Source organism: Paramacrobiotus metropolitanus, unplaced genomic scaffold (genome assembly GCF_019649055.1).
Source record: "Paramacrobiotus metropolitanus isolate TYO unplaced genomic scaffold, Prichtersi_v1.0 Parri_scaffold0000027, whole genome shotgun sequence".
Classification (NCBI taxonomy): domain Eukaryota; kingdom Metazoa; phylum Tardigrada; class Eutardigrada; order Parachela; family Macrobiotidae; genus Paramacrobiotus; species Paramacrobiotus metropolitanus.
In genome coordinates this window covers 113,376-130,432 of record NW_026570247.1, presented here as the reverse complement: position 1 = coordinate 130,432, position 17,057 = coordinate 113,376, and positions in this window count along the sequence as shown.

The following is a 17,057-nucleotide window of genomic DNA, read 5'->3' as shown; positions in this document are numbered from 1 at the left end:
GAACTGCAAAGAAACAGTCTGAGCAGCAACCCGGATATTCTACAATTATTGTATTTTATATAAACATTACATCATCAATAATAATAGAAGTTATTTTGATTAATTGAAGAAGAAGTTATAGAAGAAGAAGTTATTTTGAAGTTATAGTTATAGTTATAGATAATAGAAGTTATTTTGATTTATTGAAGTTATTTTTGATTAGCTTGTTACTCTTAACGCGGAATAAATATCGCATCACTGGATCTGTACCCGTACTTGACTGACCTGGTACGCCAAGACTTGCAAGACGAAATGTATATTCTAGGAAATAACAATAACTAATAACCGGAAACGGATTTTCGAGCCGAACAATTTCACGCACTGGAGTGCGTACAGCAACAGTCCCGAAATTCAAATACTTTATTCCTTTATCGGTCGAGTGTCGTTAATAGCTATCTGCGGGAATAGTGATGCTGAAGGATTTATTCAACACGTACGACCCCGGAGAACTCACCAGGGAACACAGGCATCCTCAAAATTCAGAAAATTTTCATTTTTTGTAAAAAGGTAGTATACTATTGTAGTATGCTTAAAAAATTATTTTCATCTGCCATCGTCTAGGGGGCGTGGCCAGATAACAATTAAAAGTTTACATACTATCCCATACTGTGTAATGGAGTGCAATACAAGTTAATAGTAAATCGTACTATAGTACCATGTACCATGTACTATGACTGAATTCGAGTTCCATTCTAGTACTCGAATTCAGTCATAAGACCTATGTTAAGATGAGAAAGTGAATGGTAGATATGTCGAGACATAGTTTACTTCGGTCGGGATTCTCGACGGCCTCGGGAAAATTGCTCTCAGGGAAAGGTGGCGCTGCTGATTAATTTGATGTAGTTAGACTGTTTTAATTATTGTCTATTAGTGTCTGAAATAGTTTTGTCTTTATACGGTGAGAAACTAAAAGAAGAAAACCAGAAAAAAAAACGAAAACCGGATAAATTAAACGATAATCATGAAGCGCACGATGCAGCCATGCAGACCTCAAATAAAAGTAAAAACCATTATTATGGGGTCCACCTTGTAAACCATGCATGCCGGTCTCATACAGCGAACACTTCATTGATTCCATAGATAGCCAGTTTGCTCAGCGTGGATATGTCCACGAGCCGCAAGTCCACATCCTCCCACACTCGCGGGCTGCCGTCGGCATTAAAGCTACTAACCTACAAAGCGCGGGCAAATTTCACTTTACGACGAAACGGATCAATCATCAGTGTGCAGTCTAGGCTGATGATTGTATCATGTATGCACTGGGTCAACGTACACCAGAAGATAGTTGCGAACGGTCTGCCACTCTTCCGGGTAGGCCAGAGTCCGAACCCAGCGCGCATGCATCGCCGTGACCTTTGCCAGCATCTCCGCGGTGACCGGCGGGAAGCAGTTGTTCACGGCGCACATGAAGCGACTGGCCATGTGCATTCGGCTGTCGCTGCATCGCAGAAGGAGCCGCGGAATGCGGATGGGCACTTTGTCGATGTCTAGTTCGTGGGACTCCCATGAGAGGTGCTTTGTGAAGCTCAGCTCGTGTTCTGGCAAGCAGCGAATGACATCGGCGAATTTTAAGAAGCGAAACAATTCGTACATTGGCAGGCCAAACAGTCCGGTCACTTTCCAGTTGTACAGCGCCACGAAGTCGCAGTCGTGCTTGCACAGTGTCGGCTCATAGATTGCCGGGTGCTTCAGTCGCTGCTCTTCATCTCCCGCTATCGTTACACCGTCGGAGACGATCTGGCCTTTGAAGACGATCAACGGCAGTCGGATTTTCATGCTTTTTAGCAATCTCCCTATAAATAGGTAGTGCATCGGGGGCAAGGTTTCGAGGAAAGTGAGGCTGGTCGTGGTGGAATTGATTGAGCGGCTGAGCAGCGTCGCCAGTTTGAAGCAGTTGTGGCTGTCCGCCTGCAGCTGCCAGCAGCTTTCCATGTTGATGCTGACGTGTTCTGCAATGCGCGGACGGCTCAGCAGCAACTGCCATAGAGCACACACCCTGCGGAAGAGCAGACAACCCCAAGGGGACTTCAAGTCTGGTCGAACAAAAACATTTTAAATGCAATGTAAAGAGTTAAGAGAGATCCACAGACTTAATATCACAAACTTAAAGACAGGTACAGAACTGGCATCAAGAATTTAGGGTTAACAGCAATAAATTTATCAAGCAGACGTTTTAAACGCATTTCCATAGTCCACCCTCCGATTACTTCCTTGGCCCGGGCAACTTCGATCCGTGCCGGCTTCCGCAAATTATAGCGCATGGTGTTATCTTTTACTTGGACCATATCCAGGAGGTAGGCCGGAAGCGGGAATTGATTTTTGTTCCAGATCTTAAACAGCCACACCGCATCGCTCTGACGCCATCGGTCGAATATGTGAAGAATACCCAACTTCTGATACAGTTCCGGAGTAACCGGCATCTTGTAGTCAGTAATGGTTTTCAGAGCTTTACGTTGTGCTGGTGGATGCCGACCAACTGAGCTACCAGAGCACCGTGGCGGTGAGCAACGAGGACGGAGCATACTGGCTGGGCCACCTTCAGGACATCGTGGGGGACCGCGCTTTCATCCACTTTGCCTGCGGAAAGGTCCCCGCCAGTTGGATTCATGCGGGACGGGTATGGCCGTTAGAGTTCCCTGGGTATATCGGTAGACTCGGTACGCCAGCACTAGCAGCGCTGCGCGACGAGCAAGACGGCCCATTCCGCTTTTGCCCGGTCATTATACTGGATTTTATTGCCCATGACGTGCTGGTGGCGCACGACGCCAGAACGGCTACTCCCGACGCCCAGTCCGGCTAGCTTGTCGCGCTCAGTCGAAGACGCTGCAGACCATACCGGCGATTGGTGCGCGATATGGCATCCGAAGCAGGCGTGATAAAGACCTTTGCGCTGTGAAATACTGAGCCCTTGTTGTGCGCGCTTAATCGTGGCAGTGCCAAAATTCCCTTTCCGTTGTACCTTTCTGAACTGCTCGCTCCACTTCAAGTGGTTATCAATCTCAACGCCGAGATAACGAACACAAGTAGCAATGCCGACAACCGACCCATTGATGACGATGTCCGGATCCGGTTGTGTGTTTCGGTCAGAACATATATACATAGCCTGGCACTTTTTTCCATTTACGTGCAGCAGATTTTCTTCCATAATCCTGCCAACCCGAGCTAATCCACCGTTCAGTTTCGGTGCAGCAATAGTTTTTGTTTTGCCAGTGGCATGCACAATCGTGTCATCTGCAAAACAGTCAACATCGCAACCGCCCGCGTCAACAGTAAGCACGTCATTCATGTAAATAGTAAAAAGAATTGGCCCCAGCACTGTTCCTTGCGGCACACCAGAAGTTAATGGCAACCAGTCAGATGTTCGCTTGCCATCTCGCACTCTTTGCACTCGACCAGTGAGATAACTGTATAGCCACTTCACTACGATGTCCCCGGCTCCGATCTGCTTCATCTTTTCAAGCAAACGTGCATGGCTTACACTGTCGAATGCCTTTTTCAGGTCTAGAAAACACACTGCCGTTACACTAGTGCTGTCCAATGTTTTCTTCCATTTTTCCGTTGTTCTCAGTAGTAAAGTTTCACAGGAATGGCCGTTTCTGAATCCAGATTGATTTGGGGACGGGATATTTTGATCTTTTAAAAAGCGCGCCAATTGCAGTTGCAGACATTTTTCAAACACTTTCGAGAAATTACAGAGCAACGAAATCGGACGGAAGTCGTCAGCACACTGCGGGCTGCTGCTCTTTGGCAAAGTATAAACGTCAGCTTGTTTAAAGACAGAAGGAAACACTCCTTCTTTCAGGGATTGGTTTATCATCTGTGTTAAGACTGGAGCGACCTGCGGTGCGATCTTCTGCAGCAGTTTTGGTGGCATTCCTTGCGGCTCAGGACTTTTCTTCTTTGAACCCATCTGGTGCAGTATCCCAGCCACCAATGCTGTTTCAACGAGCGTGAACCTAGAAAACAAAGCGTTATCGCCCTCACCCAGGGGCGGCTGCAATGGAGGTTCGTGCGGGCATCCGTGCTGGCCCATTGTCACGAAATGACGATTAATTTCGTTCAAATTAGCTGCAATTGCACTAGGATTCGCTTCTTTTTTCAACGTTATGCCAATTTCTTTCCATACAACATCCGTTCCGCGCTGATTTTCTTTGAAGAATGCCTCCTTAGCGTTTAAAATAGCTGCTGTTACTTCGAGTTTAACACGTTTGTACTCTCGCGCATGCTGATCATAGGCCGGTGTACTACGCAACTTGCATTTCTGCTCATACAATTCGTCCTTTATTTTTATAAGATTTTTTATATCGTCATTCATCCAAGGTGGAGATGCGCGCTTTACACGGCGGGTGCGAACAGGGAAACATTTATCAACCACGGCTGAGAGATCTTGCACAAATCTTTCCACAACTTCATTCACAACATGTTGCTCATCATACTGTTCGAAACGATTAACAACTTCCCTTACTTCATCCAAAAACTCACTGTCATCCGTGTGGCGCCACAACCGAAATTGGATGGTCTTATGTATGGGAATTGTGGTCTTATACTGTGCAACAGTACGACATAGACGGTGATCAGAAAAACTGACATCGATAGCGGGCATGCTGGAGTAAAGGGAAGGTGGGGAGCACAGCATAGTATCAATTTTAGTGCAGCTTAGAGAATTCACGTTGTTTTTCTTTGTTTTTGTGTTAGAGACGCGTGTATAACCACAAGGTCTCACAATGGGCGTAAGTTTCTTTTGAATCAACAAGCTTGCAGGTGATGTAATTAGGAACATAGCACAGAAGACCTCCACCGCGGACCTTACGGTGGTCTTACTGCGATCTTTCCTAAACAGCTTATAACCAAGGACTTCATATAATTGATCAGGATCCGAGGATGACAGATGAGATTCCGAAATACAGAAAATTTTTGAAAAATTATCGTCAGAGAGAAAAATACGTTCAGCCAAATCATGCTTAGTTGAATTACGATTATTAATGCCCTGTATATTCAGATGGTAATAAGCCACAGATGACAGACCACAGCGTTTTTTGGTCAACCATATCGACAATTCAAAGCACTTTCTTTAGAGGTTACACTTAAAAGATTCAGAAAAAAATGCTGAACATTTTACGATAGAAAAAAGGTACTTTTACTTTATTTTGCAAGAAGGAAGATGGAAAAACTTTGCTGGCTAGACGGAGCTAGATTTAGCCCGCCCGCCAGCCCGAACCATATTAAACCTGAATTAAGCCCGAAAAACTTCCCGAAATCTGAACACAGAACAAAAGGAAAAATTGAAAAAGAAAAACAGCCGGATATCGGATAGCATATATGAATAACATTATGTATACAGTACAGATACGTAGAAGAGTGGCAAAAGAGCATTTTTTTCATGAGTATCGTTGAAATCGTCCATCCAAGGGCGTCGCGCCAAGTTCGGGCAGTTTTGTAAATCTACCAGTAATGTATTACGTGTGCCGGTGTGCGTTATCATTCTAATAACTGATCTATAAGTGTACTATTTTCACAGCTGATCAGTGTAACGTCCCACCCAGTGCTGTACACCGATCCCTAATGATGATCAGACTTCTGGGTTAAGTGCTGACCAATGTACAAAGTATACGGGAAGTTACCAAGTGTGCTATATAAACCAGTGTTGGACAGAACGTTTATCTTGTAGACATCACTGAATGAATAACTGCAGACGTGACTGAGTTGGTTGTTAAGTCACCACTTTCCTTTCAGACCCATACGTAATTTCAAGATTTCCACTGTATTTTGGTTTCAGTTTAGTACTTGTCCAGTGTAACCTTTTTTCTTGGAAATAACAGTATCAAAACATATATTTTTGATATGTGAGTTTGGAGCCAGCAGTGCTTAAGGGAATGTGACCTCAAAGCTATACGCACGTTCCATAGGCTTGTATGTTAACAGGCAGCTGCCAAAGAATGCGGCTGTCTAGAGCGCTGACAGCATTTAAAATAACCTAAGCGAACTCTGTTAAGGAACCGTTTTCAAAAAAACTTTTAGACCTCATTTTTAAATCTTGAAAAAACTTTTTGTAACCACCTGAACTTTGAAGGGCCGTATCTTTAATTTAAAACATTACTTCACCACTTTCACATTTAATTAGATGCATTCCTTCCACATCTCACTGGATGCATTAAAGGATAACTTGCAGTGCAAGTTATCCTTTAATTTTAACATCTAATGCAGCCTGCAGGCATTCTCTCCAGATTTCGTACGAGCACAAACATGCGTAGACAGCGTGGTAGGCTACGATACAAAAAGAAGCGGCTTCACAACCTAAAAATTCCGTAGGAGCGACGTATCATTAAACGTCATCGGAGATGACACCTGAAAATTAATTACTCTGATTAGTGATAACAGCGCTCTTAAAGAGTCACACCGGCAAAACAGCGCAAATGTGCAGAACCAAAACACACCATTTTCATCCACTTCCGCGACAAAGTCAGTGGTTGTGGCCAGGCTGTCGCTTCTTGCCGGCGTGGTGGCGGCAGCCGCAGTAGGCAGTTGGGTTAGAGTGGTTGACTCGGGCGGTGGCGTGCTGTTGGATGCTCGGTCGGCCACAACAAAGGCAGTGCTTGTAGCTGGGCTGTCGCTTCTTGACGGACATTAAAATTCTCCCTCCCTATCGCTGAACACGACATCTGTCTGTTGAAAAGGGAAGGACGATTCTGTATACCGTAATAAAACCCGCGCACTGCAAGCCATTTGCGGCTAACGGGAGCAACCACAGAGCTACAGATTATTCCTGCTTGTTCCGCTAGCTGATTGTGATCGTTCTGCATAGCTGACCTTCCATTGTGTTCTGCGGTTGCTGCCATAACACGGAGTATTGCATCTGCATCAAGGTGTCTGTGGCGTAGTGCAATGACACTGGTGTCACGAAAATGTCTTGTCCTTTAGTGACCTCTGTGAGTCGTTTATCTAGCACGGTAACTCCGGGAAGTGCGGTAGCAGTGTGCCATTGTTCGTCCTCTTGACAACGATCAGTTGGATTTGCGCGCCCTTAGTGGCGGATTATAGACATCAAAGATATTACGCCACCTTCAAGTCGTGACAGCGACATTGAGTCGGCAGCGATATTTGAGGATAGAGCCGGCGGGAATGCTTGTGGTGATATCACTGCAGCTCATACTAGTAAATGTACCCGATTCCGTCAAGGGAGTCGCAGTGAAGCGACGCCACTGCCTTAGTGGTCATCCCAGGTGCATGAAAACGGCTTAGTTGCACGTAGAGGCAGAACTGTTCCATATGTCGGTGCCGACTGTTGCCGGATGTTTTGAAGGCGCTGCGTTGTGCCATGGAAGTGTTGGAAAAAAATCCCGGTTTTGCACTGGTTGTGTCTCAGGTTTCAATGCAAGAGATGGCAGACAAATTGGTGGTTTTTCTGCGTCCAGCCGGTAAAATATAAAGCCTACGTGCTTGGGAGGAAGGAATCGCAGCCCGATCACACTGATGGTGGTGGAAGGGAAGCATTGTGCTGCCTCATAAGAGTGGCCGCTTTGATGCAGTAATCGCTGTCGGATTTAAGTTGCCAACAGCTGTCAAGAGGAGATGCTGACCCCCTCCGTCATGTCGACGACACGCAGCAACTGCCGCCACAATGCATACACCCTGTCGCAAACAGCTCTCAATACTTGATTAAGCATCAATCATGCAAGCGCTGGGAAATATTATCTATCACTTACCGCCTAGCTCTCATCTGGAATTGCACCACCCGGATTATAGAAAACGTAGCTGACGAGTCCCGAGGGGCTGTAAGCGTTCTGACGCGCCAATAAAAGCGAGAAACAATCGCGCAATCTGCAACAGCGGACATTCGCTGGTCATGAGTCTTCATGGCGATTCAGAATTCAGGTCTTGGCGGTGACGAGGTTGTACGTATTGGGTACGAAGCGCTTTCCCCGATCCATCCTTTGCCTTCCAATATGGAGAAACTTCTTAATGCGACCAGTGGCGGGTGGGTCATCGAGATCAGGTCACCGGAAATGCGGATGCTGCAGAGATAAGCAGTGGGGCGGCGATGAGTGACCCAAACAAAGGCAGGGCGATGAAGGCAATGGATGATAAAAACAATGCAGAAATAATGTTTGGCAGTCTGCGAAGACGGAAGTTTTCGCGGACTGCCAAACATTGTTATCTAATTATTTGTATCGTATACATTTGAATGTGAACAAATTAGATAAGTACTGTACTAACGTACCGGGCTATTTTTCCTTCTAAAAATAATATCATCGTTTGAGTTAAATAAGCGTAATAAAGTGTCGTACATAGGAATTTATACATCGATGTTTGTAAAGTAATTACTACTGTAAATTTGTAATGACGGACTTGACGGTTGTTTTACCGAAGTTTTCTCCAAAGATCATTATCAAGCAGAGCCAGAAGTTTATGAAAATCAGCGGACTGGACACCGATAATACCTCGTAGTTTGCTAACGAACGTTTGCTGTGTCGCGAATCCGCATGAGCTTCTGCTGGCGCTGCGTTCCTACAACTTGTAATACTGCCCAGTAGAAAGTTTAATACTGGGCTTCAGCCGATGGTTATTCAGATTTCAGGTTAATGATAACAAAAAAACCAGGGCTACCGTGCTACTCTAACATCGCTGCCATGATTCCCAAAATCACCTGCCAAGATGCCGCATGATCCAGAGTTAGTCGGAAGGGTCGCGCACAAACGTGCCGCTTGTGCGCTGGCCAACGGCATGACATGTTGGGTGTTGCATAGACACAATTGCGGCGCTCCAGCCACGTCGATTCCGTGGGGGGTCACTGACTGACAGCCTGGCCGCTGTCGACCAATTTAAGACGAGCTCGTGGTGGGCGCCTTGGTCAGGGAAGCGTCGGTTCGGGTGCAGAACATTGCAGGCAAGTTTCTACCACACGTATTAAGAGCCAAGATAACTTTCAGTCGCAAGCAAAAGGTTCTGTCGTCTTCACTGCGGAAAGTCATACGAACGAGGACGTTCTTGTTACCTGCACTGCAGCATTGAGAACACGACCGTCGTCCTCGCAGAGAAGGGGCACAGTCAGACGCTCCAAATGTGTATCCAGCGCGTAATGACCTTTGTGGAGTCAAAGCGTATGAAGGCATTCTGGCAGCTCATCGTCTCGCGATCCGTCAAGAGTTTCTCATAGCGCGGCATCGCACCCAGCGAACAATCCGTATCAGTCAACGAAACATCACCCTATGCCAAACAAAATTAACAAGTAACGCCCTAACGTGAAATTAACGCAATGTGGAATTGACAGGTACCTCGCAATATCCGGAATAATAATATACTATGTCATTATTCGGGGTGTTAATATTATTACAAGAGCTATGTTACTTACCGTAATCAAATTCTAGAAATTTGTCGAAAACAGTCAGGGCCAAAGGGCCCCACGGGCCTAAAGTTTCAAAGGCGATAGGTACGAAACTGTACCGACCCTCAAGCTACGAGTACAATGCGAATTTCCTTTCCTCCGCCTGCACTGCGGCGGAAGACGGAGTGACGGAGGTGACCTTGATGAAAATCAGTTACCTGATGGAAGAACTCCTAATCTCGTTGGCGGTCGCTAACAGCGGCCGATACCGCGGCATCGCTCCCCAAGGCGAATCCATAATGATCAGTAAAGGAGCTCTAACGAGACAATAATTAGAAAACTTGATGCTTTTCCATTCGTGTAGACGCCGTCAAAAATCTCGACCGAAGTAAACTGTCTCGACATGTCTATTATTGATTTTCTTATGATTGAATTCGAGTACTTAGTAGAATGGAGCAGGGTCAAGAGGCAATCACAATTATGTATTCCTTTTAAATCGGCATATGAACCTGAATTCGTCAATCCCACGTACCACTGAGTCTTACTGAAATTCCATAGGAGTAACGGATTTGGGATGCGAAGAATGGCAGTGCAGTTTACTGCAGTTGTGAATCAACGGTCTCGATTTGAACGAACTCTTCTATCTGACAAGAAATTTGAAGGGATTCTGATAAAGGATACTGGAGGATCCGGCTATTAAGCCGTGGCGGATCATTCATTACGGGCACGTATCCTCGTTAAAAGTAACACACAACCAAGTGCCAGCATACGCTCAGTCAAAATAAAAAGAACTCAGTAAAGAACTGTTATCATAAAACCTCAACTCAAATACTGTTAAATAATCACCTACAGAAGTATGTCTGTGGATCTAGAGTGCCATCGTTATCATGTGACCAACCCAGAAATGGCGAATTCCTGTTCTTTAGATTGCCCTACACTACAGTTCGCACATCGGACCCCTTACAACGTCTCGACAGCGCACAAAGTCTAGATTTTGGCGACGAAACCGAAATGATAGTTAACTAAGCCAGGGCTTTGCCGTATGACTTGTCGCTTGTCGTAATGGAAGCCTTTCAATTTTGCTTTCGAGTTACCATAAAATGTGTTAATGTGCTTTGCACTAGATAGGAATTAGGGTAGCCTGGTGACCTGGTCTAGTCGTTTTTTATCAAACACCACAATGTGTCCGGGTCATGAGCGTTTTGCCGGCGCCGTGTGAAATGGTACGTAATACGAAGTAATGTATTTCTAGATATACCTTACGCGCATAATGGACGTTGGCCGTGACCGGATTGTCAACTGCGGATACCGAACTGAACGGCGTTGAACTGCTTGGATTTGTGTTCCAAACAGTTCAACAGCTACCAGTGTTTTACCTTCCTACGAATCGGTATTCGGCAGTACTAATTAAAATCCGAATTCCGAATGTTTACCGCTAATATGAGCATTCCATCCAAATTAGAGAGACCATTTGATTTTGTAAATTGTGGGATTGACCACTGATGCTGCATTTCTGCGAATTACCGAATACAAGTACCTATGCAATTTAGACCAAAGGCGACCACGATTCTGGATATGTGAAGCGACGCGTAGCTGACGCTATAGCCTACACAGTACACTACAAATCTGGCACAATGAAACGTTCTAGTTTTCCGCCCTGTCTAAGCAGCCCGGAAAGTGGTAACTAGGGGTAAAACATAATTATGCTGCTTTTCTATTGGATGGCGAATCATACTTCGAGGCTCGAGCACACATATTTCAATAAGCACACATATTTGTAACAAAGGTCAAATATTTTGAGAAAGCCGATCGTGTTCCTGGCGTGCAAAGCTTTCTCGGATACGAAAGGCCACTTCTTGCGTGGTAACCAGCTCGCACAATCTTATGCAGGAAATTCCAGATTACTGAGGGCGTTAAACTGATCCAACAACGATAAGAAAACAACAGAAAAAGAAGACATGGCAGGAAACAATATGCCGGAATAAGTCAGGCTGAAAAAACATAAACCAGCTCGCAACAAAAATACCTCGCACCAGAACAAGGCGCTTTCACGGTGCACTCTAATAACCGCTGCATGTATATACTGGAAGGCGATGAACAGGTCTTTCTATGCCTCACAAAGCGAATATCTCGTTGATTCCGTAGATGGCCAGTTTGCTCAGTGCTGCCACATCTACTCGCCGCAAGTCCACATCCTCCCACATTCGCGGACTGCCGTCGGCATTGAAGCCGCTGAACCTGCAAAGGATGACAAAGGATACCGATACCGGAATTTTTACTGGCACGAAATGAATGCGCGTTGGTCAAGTCGGCGTACACTAAAAGATATTTGCGAATGGTCTCCCATTCCTCCGGATACGCCAGACTGCGCACCCACCGCGCGTAGACCGCCGTGACCTTTGCGAGCATTTCGGCAGTGACAGGCGGGGCGCTCTCGTTCAGTGCGCACATGAAGCGACTGGTCATGTGCATGCTGCCGTCGCTGCAGCGCAGCAGCAGTCGCCGAATGCCGATCCGCATGTCGTCGATGGCCAGTGCGTGGGACTCTCTGGAGAGGGGCTTCATCAACATCTGCTCGTGTGCCGGCAGACGACACACTGCCCCATCGCACTCCAACCCATGAAACACTTCGTACGCGGGGAAGCCAAACAAACCGGCCACCTGCCAGTTGTACAGCGCCACGAATCGGCAGTGGTCGTCGTACCATGTGGGCACCATGGCCGCGGTGTGCTGCAGACGGTGCTGCTTTTGTCCCGTTAAGCTCTTGCGTGTGGAGAGGCTTTGGTCTTTGAAGACGAGCAACGGCAGCCTAATCTCCATGAGGGCAAGCAAGAATGTTAAGAAGGACGGGTGGTCCGTGGGGAAGACGCGGAGGAAGGTGAGGCTGACGGTGGTGGAATTGATTGAGCGGCTGAGCAGCGCCGCCAGTTTGTAGCAGTTGTGGCTGTCCGCCTGCAGCTGCCAGCAGCTTTCCATGTTGATGCTGACGTGTTCGGCCATGCGCGGACTGCTCAGCAGCAACTGCCACAGAGCGCACACCCTGTGGAACAGCGGTGCCGTGAGATCACTGTATTGACATTTGACAACAACTACGGTTCAACAAGTCCATATTTTCTCGTTCTTTAACACTTTACGGGTTTTATGGTCAGACTAAGTCGCGCGCGGCATTAACTTCGAAGAACCAACTATTAATGACGTTTGTTTCGCCGCGCTTGATTGACTCAACAAGAACCTCTTTGGCACCTGAACAGCATTAAGGAGGCTGCAAACGCAGCGCTTACCGTTTGGCCGTCATTTGTGAGTGCAGGTCCAGGTGGGCTAGAATGGCGCTCAGGAGGAAAGGCGGTAGATGGCCAATGCCAACCACCGGCTGCAGGGCATCGCTTTCCCAGCCTTCGCAACGATAATATTCTGACAGTTAAATTGCTACTTATCTGGTCTCGAATTTCAGCACTTCGTTAATTAGAAATACTCTAACGTTTAGCAGGCTGTTTCGGCAGCCTTCCCTGGTAGAAGCACCAGGAGAACACCACTGGACAGTAAACCTTTCAACAACTGGTCGTTGCTCATTCCAAGGTGACCCCAAAATCCCAAATTAACCTTGACCAATACCATTTCAGAATGGCGAACTGTACTTCAGAACCTTCTGTGCTGCTTCAGTCGGATGACTGGAGCAGTACAGGATAGGTGCAGAATGCGCTACTGGTACTTCAGAGGGGACTTCTGTTTACCCTTCATACATTACGGGAAATCATATAGTGCCGTTTAAAGGTGACTACAGTTTAAAACCGGTTCTAAACTATAGGATCCACTCTACGCGGCATCATATAAGCGGCGGCTGTGCGGGGAACACAAGATTTCCCGTAATGTATGAGGGGAAAGCTAGGGGACCTCTATGACGTACCCCACAATATATCCCTAGATAGTAAGTTATTTAAGTTTATTATTCAAGTTTACTGTTTGTTCTACCCGCCTGCTGCATTTCGATGGCTAGCGAAATAAACTAATCGGCTTGGCAAGAGGTGGTCGCGCATCCACGAAATCGCTCAAACCCAATGGCCGGTAGATTGACCCGGCTGGCCAGATGTGTGTCCAGCGCTTGCGACAGCGCCGTCGCTATCCATTGCGTCACCTCGGCGTCGACAATCGTCTCCGTAATAAACATGCAGCCATCCCGTTCGATGCGCAAATGAAAGCGACAGCAGTACGCCAGGGACGAGAATTCCAGCCTGCGCCGCAGAGCATCGCGAAGATGTTTGATGAGGCGGAATGGGTCGGAAGCATCGCGCAGGACGGTCTGCGCTCCAGCACAGGGAACAAAGTGCTTGGTATAGCTTGTGCCGCTGCGGCGCTCCAGCAGGGGCGGACCACGCGGCGGCAGCTGCGCGGCCATTTGCCAGATCTGCACCACTTCGGCCGGAGCAGCGGCGGTTGACTCCGTGGTTCGGATAAAGAACATTTCACATGTATGGCAGCCCATGAGCCAGCCCAGTAGGACGGCCGGTCGAAAGCGCAAAGGGCCGCCGTCTTCGTCACGGAATGCCACGTACGCGGGGGCGTTGTGGCCGCCTCGGCCTACCGAATCGTCCCAATACAACGGCAGCGGCCAGACGCTGCCCATATGGATCCACCGAGCGTTGGCCTTTTTAGAGTCAAAGTGGATGAAGGCGCGGTCGCCGTTGATATCCTGGATATATCCCAGCCACCACGTGTCGTCAGAGTTGTGACAACCACCGTGTTTTGGTAACTCATCTGGTTGGCATCCGTCAACAACGGCCGATACTGCGGCATCAATCTCCAAGGCGAATTCATATTTTTATCTGAGTGTGTAGAAGCCATTTATTTAATTTATTGATACAAATGCTAAGGTAGCTGCTTGAAGCTAAATGTAATGTAGCTTTTAACAAAACGCTTTTCTGTCATTAGTCTTATGGATGTTTTTTTTGGCACGAGGTCGGGAAAGGAATAACACCGATATCAAAGCCATAAGCACTCACCAGTCGCAGATACAGATCCGTACAAGTATTGCACTGGCCATGAGTGTAGATTCCAAACAACAATAATACTTATCAGAAACTGATTTCCGAGCCAACCTTCACGCAAGAATAATCGAACTTCGGAAGCCAGTGGTGTTCTGCAACGGAAAATTTGTCACTCTTAGAAGGGCGGATGCCTGCGACAGGAGAACACTGCTGATTTTATAAATGAAATTTAAATGTAAATTTCTGAATTTACCACAGATACTGAAGAAATAAAAATCTGCCGATGACGGGAATCAAACCCGTGCCAGCTGCGTCTGTAGCGGTCCGACTTACCACTGATCTACACCGGCTGCATTATTAAATCTTCTTAAGATTTTAGCGCACTGTCCGACTGCCTATCATCACTGCTTTATATTCAAAACAGCAAACCCGAAGACCACAGAATGTACTTACTTTGGACGGGGATTGAAGCGTGCGGTTAGTATAAGGAAACTATTCCGAAATGCATGGCAATAAACGCAAACGACAGCGGATAGCTCATTATATGCCTATGCACCAGACTGCGTAGAGGTTACGTAAAGCAAAAAAGTCTCCTCAGATGCGCTACGAAAATATTACAGTGCCATTCATTTTACTTATAAAAGCACAGGGAGGTAGAAAACTTAGCGTGTCACAGGGCGCCGGCTAGACGCTCATGGCCCGGACACGTGGTGTGTGGTCAAAACCACTGGTCCACTGGACCAGAGTTCTCGTCTCGTGCAGTGTCCTGTAGAGTGCCGAGCACAGTATAGTGAGTAAACAATATGGTAACATGAAAGCTGAAAGCGTCACGCAGACTTGAAAGGCTTAGAAGTAGAGCCTTACTTCAGTTCACTAATCGTTCCCGATTCTTCGCCAAAAACTTATGGTTGTGCGAGCGCTGTCGAAACAGCGTTTTTTGGGAGCTGTTCGGTAGAATAAAGTGCAGAAAGCCGCTAGTTTTGGGATAGTCTGATTATAGCGATGCGCTGATGACACGCTAGGGCTATATTGGTACTTACTGAACAGTATTTTCTTTGGCCTTTTACAGTGTCAGTCTTTTGTGGAGTTCTGTCTAATAATTTTTGCCTATACGTATCTGCGCAAACTTGCCTTTAACTCCGATACGTGTGTAAATATATATTATTTGGAAGTTTTGTCTCTCGTAAGTTTCTGTATTTTATACGCGCCTATACGATATGACAGACAAATGCAGGAGGCTCACAGTGATCTTTATTGTACAAATAAAGGGAGCAAAGATACCGCGTGATTGCGGGAGAAAAAACACCACAAAGCCAATGTCTGGCAGAAATCAGCAAGTCAAGTTGCTGCGAGCGAGTTCTAGCGCGTAATGAATTGTAGAGAATAAAGTGCTGGCGGCAACGGCGTCACGCTGGCCAGACACCTGGAATGTGAGTGCTCAGACTGGACTCGTATCCAACGCGAGCGTATAAGCGCTGAGTCATACAGCGAGAGAGAGGAGCGAGAGAGCAAGTTTGCTCAGTGAGTGCGCCCTCGGTGTGGATCCGCTAGGCGGAGAGTGCAGTGCAGCCGCTCACGTACGTACAAGAGAGGGCGAATCAGCATGTGTGCAGTGATACGCATACGCAAAGTGGCGTATCTATCACGCAGGCTGTCGTGCCTCTAACAACGAAGTATGAATATACCTTTAGGCTATCCGTTTCGAATATTTTCTCAAATTCATTACGGTATTCATCAAAAAAAATTCTTTAATACCGATTTTTACTGCGACGTAACAGTCAATCATTCCACTACAGCCATTACTGCACAATCAAGAATTAAAAAAACAACCAAAATCACAATTTTCAACAACTTTATTCTTTCCCGGCAAAGTTCCTAAAACCGCAGCCGCATTACCTTTAATACCGTATTTATCGAATTAGAAGCCCAGGGTTACAAAAATTTCTAATGACCCACGGGGTGGGCTCCAATTACGGGCATGGGCTTGTATTTAGGGGGGGGCTTCAATTTTTCAAACCAGGTTTTTGGCATTTTTTAATATGGGCTTTATGGTATTTAATTAAGCCCATGGGCTTCTATTTCGGGGGGCGGGGGCTTATAACTTTCAAATGACCTTAGGGGTGGGCTCTAATTACGGGGGGGGCTTGTATTTTGGGGGGCTTCAAATTCGATAATTACGGTAATTGCAAGGCTAATGCGCTGTTTTAAAAAAGCCGTGGATCTGCCTTCTCCGGATCTCTCCTTGACTTTCCGACCAAAGAAGCTGACCATTCCTCTGGCTCTTTCGCCGAGCACTCCGAGCGTTTCTACAGCAAACGGATAAATCCAGTACTGTTCGCCCAGGCCGCGTTTACGGATTTCTGCTTGATGAGCCGCTGCGCTGCGCTTTTGCTAACCGTTTAAGCTAAGATAGTGCTAACGTGTCCACAAAGGTGGCGTCCCATACAAGCTGCTTTCCCTCTCGAACCGGCACCAATGTCAATCCGTCTGGACGCTTTCCGTTGTCCCTGGATAATCCTACGGGTTCCAACTCGCAGGGAAAGCCCGCTGCTACGCATCCTCGTTCCAGTATACTGTTCAATTCTTTATTGGCTCCATCTACCTTTGCTGTACAGGCAAGACAATCCATGATGACCATCAGGAGTCACCTGGAAGCCACATCCTGCGCATTCATGCGCTGACAATTTTCGAAGCTACTCTGCGTAACACCTCGC